Source organism: Cnephaeus nilssonii, assembly GCF_951640355.1.
Source record: "Cnephaeus nilssonii genome assembly, chromosome: 8".
Lineage (NCBI taxonomy): Eukaryota > Metazoa > Chordata > Mammalia > Chiroptera > Vespertilionidae > Cnephaeus > Cnephaeus nilssonii.
The window spans coordinates 89,853,858-89,858,088 of NC_137079.1; the positions used below are offsets into that span (position 1 = coordinate 89,853,858).

The following is a 4,231-nucleotide window of genomic DNA, read 5'->3' on the forward strand; positions in this document are numbered from 1 at the left end:
TGCCCTCCCCTGCAGGTTGGGAGCCAGCATTCCTGGATTAAGATCGAGCCCACAGGGATCGGGCCTAAATGGGCAGTCAGACATCCCTCGAGGGGTCCTAGATTGGAGAGGGTGCAGGCTGGGCTGAGGGACACACACACCCCCTGTGCACGAATTTTGTGCACTGGGCCTCTAGTAAAGAATAAATAAATAAAATAGTTCAATATTGTTTTATAAAAGTGTAACCAATTTCTGAATATTAATTTTGTATCCTACTACTTGACTGAACTCATCTATCAGTCCTAGTATATTTTTGGTAGAATCTTTAGGTTCTCTATATCATATCATCTACAAATAATAATTGTTTTACTTATTTTTTTCCAATATGGGTGCCTTTTTCTAGTCTGATTTCTGTGGCTAGCCTTACAATACTATCCTATATAATAAAAGCCTAATATGCAAATCGACCGAATGGCAGAATGACCAGTTGCTATGATGTGCACTGACCACTAGAGGTCAGATGCTCAACGAGGAGCTGCTCACAGCCCACAGGCCCCAGGCCAGCCAAGGCGGGTGCCAGCGGGGGGCCTCCAGTCACACCACTGGTCACCCCACATATCATTCCTGATCACTGGCCAGGCCTAGGGACCCTACTGTGCAAGAATTTCATGCACCAGTCCTCTATCTATATATATAAAAGCCTAAGTGACTGTTACGGCAGAACAACCAGAACGACCAGCCGGTAGTATGATGCGCAGTGACCACCAGGGGGCAGATGCTCAGTGCAGGAGCTGCCCCACTGTGGTCAGTGTGCTCCCACAGCCAACCTCCCGCAGCCAGCCAACCTCCCACGGTCCCTCACCCTGGTCGGCCGGCCCCGATTGGCCCCGATTGGCCCTGATCACCAGCCAGGCTGAGGGACCCCACCCATGCATGAATTCGTGCACCGGGCCTCTAGTGTTGAATAAAATGATGAAAGTGGACAACCTTGTCTTGTTCCTGATCTTAAGGATAATGCTTTCAGCTTTTCCCTCTTGAGTATGATGTTAGCTATGGGTTTGGCTTTATTATATTGAGTTATGGTCCCCTATATTCCAACTTTGCTGAGAGTTTTTATCATTAACTAGAGGCCCAGTGCACAAATTCATGCACCAGTGGGGTCCCTCAGCCTGGCCTGTGGGATCGGGCCGAAACCAGCTCTCCGACCTCCCCTAAGGGGTCCCGGATTGTGAGAGGGCACACGCCAGGCTGAGGGAGCCTACCAGTGCATGATCGGGGCCAGGGAGGGATGTGGGATGTTGGCCAGCTAGGGAGGGACCGTGGGAGGGCTCCAGGGCATGTCTGGTCTGACTCGCTCAGTCCGGATCCACCAAACCCCAGCAGCAAGCTAACTTTCCAGTCGGAGTGTCTGCCCCCTGGTGATCAGTGCATGTCATAGCAAGTGGTTGAGTGGCCTTAGCATATCATTAGTATATTACTCTTTGATTGGTTGAACCAATGACTGGACGACGGAACACTTAGCATATTAGGCTTTTATTATACAGGACGTTTGCTGAATTTTGTCAATTGTATCTTTGCATTTATTGATATGATCATATAATTTTCATCCTTCTTTTTTAATTAGATTAAATTTTATATACAACTAGTAATTGTACATTTTCAAGCAAGAATAAAGTGTTCAATATGACTAAACAGCTTATGATGCATTCTTGATACATGTGGAAATGGGATGGGAAGCTATCAGTCACACCAAGGAAGACTGTGCCCCTGCAGCATCCAAGCTGAGTGGGAGGGAGGCAAAGACATCAAACTCAATCTGACCTGCAAACAGCCCCAGGAGAAGCGGTTGTCATTCTTGTTCACAGGCACAAGTCCATGAGGCAGGGTCTTCTCTTTAAGGTGGAGCAGGTACTCCTCTAATTCACCTCCCCACGAAGTCCATGCTGTCTCAATAGCTTGTTATGTCTTTCAATTTCTTGTTTCTTCTCAGAGCAGCTGAATCAAGGTGTTGGATCTTGGTAGCCAATTGTGTATTTGTCTATTTTAACCTTAACAGTTGTCGTTCTGAGCATGTCTTAACCGAGGTAACTATCCCATTGATTATCCAGGCCACCTGCCACAGCCACAGCAGAATCAGCAGGCCAAGAGCCTCAAACTCAGAACAGGAGGATAACGTTGAGGAGGAATGAAACCATGATGATGATGGAGACTAGGATTTCAAACTTGCAGTGGAAGAACTCCAAGCAGAAAACAAATATTTTCAAGAAAACCACCATCATAAAGAAGGCCAAGATGGCAATGCTCTTGTAGTGGCATACCGTGGGGACTTGTCAGGCTGAATGATCTTCAGGTACAGAATGAGCTGGGCCAGCACCAGGAGGGCATCCAGAATGACCAGGCAAGTGGTGATGACCTGAAACCTGTGGGAGCTGAAGAACTTCCTCAACGTGGTCTTGAAGTCTAGGGGACCCCTGGGAGCAGAGACAGGAGCCGAAGTTGGGTCAGCAGCTGTGCCTTCCTTGCCCAAAGCCAGTATTGGTGGTGGCTGCTCCTCCTCCTCTTCTTCATTCTCCCATTTCTTGTGGTTGACATTCCAGGCATGGTAGTCATCCCCATCGACAAAGAAATGCTTCAGGAACTTGCTTGTCCTCTCCACAGGAGCCACTGTGGCCCTGCGGCTGACTGTCTTTTCATCCCAAGTAGCCATTTTCCTGTCTCCAGATCTGGTATAACTTCTGGCTCTGCTCCTTTGTGATGCGAGGAAAGTGGCTTGGCCTCTTTGAGTCTTGGTTTCTTCACCTGTAAGAGGGAAACAAGGATGGTACTTCCTAATCTGTTGCTGCTGCCTGGCCTGTCTTTTCTTTTCTATTCTTTCTTTTTTTTTTAAATAAAGTCACAGAAACTTTTATTGGAAATAAACAAGCTGCAGCAAAGTGACACTTGGTGCACACTGCCCAATGGGCAAGGCGGAAGGTACAGGTGGTGCCAGGAGCCCACCCAGTCCAGGGCTGATGATCAGTGGGGCCTGCTGGGTCTTGGGCCCTTTGGGCCGAAGTGTGCAGGCCCAGGTGTGATCCCAAACAAAATAAAATATGTGATCCATCTGTCCCTGCCTAAGTCAGTTAGTGGGCAGGGCAGTGGCTCTCAGTCCACACACCTGAATTCAGGTCTATGTTGCCTAATTCTCAAGTCTGATTTAAATCTGCAACTATTGGACTAAAATAAATCAATCTGGCTATCGCCTAGCTCTCAGCATGAGCCATAGCTTTTCCATAGTTTTAACGACACTGTTTCACTTTTCTGTCAGGCTTTGTGATTCTCAGCTACTTCTTCATGAATCACATCCTACTCAACCTCCACATAATATTTGACATCCTTGATGACTAAGCCCCTTTCCAAAACTGTCACCTACTTTGGCTTTTATTAATGTACTAGAGCAGGGGTCCTCAAACTTTTTAAACAGGGGGCCAGTTCACTGTCCCTCAGAGTGTTGGAGGGCCGGACTATAGTTTAAAAAAAACTATGAACAAATTCCTATGCACACTGCACATATCTTATTTTGAAGTAAAAAAACAAAACGGCAAAAACACCCAAAACGGCAAAAAACACCCGCGGGCCGGAGTTTGAGGACACCTGTACTAGAGGCCCGGTGCACAAAAATTCATGCACTGGGGTTGGGGAGTCCCTCAGCCTGGCCAGCCCCCTCTCACAGTCCAGGAGCCCTCAGGGGATGTCCTACTGATGGCACGGGGAGCAGGCTTAAGCCGCAGTATGGCCTTCCTCTGCAGGAGGCAACCAGGCTGATCAGGGGAAGGTGCTGCCCCCATCTCCCCGCTGCTGCTGTGCAGCCACCGGGGCTCAAGGCTGCCATGAGCCCTGGGCCTTGCAGCCGCTGTGGCTTTGTCCTGATGGACGTCCAGATGGACGTCAGGAAGATATCCACCCTAATTAGCATATTACCCTTTTATTAGTATAGATTATCCTCATTTTCTGGACCCTTCATTCCTCTATTCCTCTCTGTAACAGGGATGTTCCCAGAGTCTGCTGTCTCTTTTCTTTCCCCCTGGCACTAACTCGCACTTAATGCTCATAACATTCTCTCTACATTAGTCCTCCCTACTTTATTTATTTATTTATTTATTTTTTAAATATATTTTATTGACTTTTTACAGAGAGGAAAGGAGAGGGACAGAGAGCTAGAAACATCGATGAGAGAGAAACATCGACCAGCTGCCTCTTGCACACCCCCTAC

General features: G+C 47.7%; 1 pseudogene across 1 annotated transcript; it reads right to left on the minus strand.

The window, feature by feature from the left end:
* Window positions 1-1,895: 1,895 nt before the first annotated feature.
* LOC307104411 (voltage-gated hydrogen channel 1-like) lies at window positions 1,896-2,689 on the minus strand (annotated as a pseudogene). Its single transcript has one exon. The product of its transcript is annotated as a voltage-gated hydrogen channel 1-like (transcript).
* Between the last annotated feature and the right edge of the window lie 1,542 nt (window positions 2,690-4,231).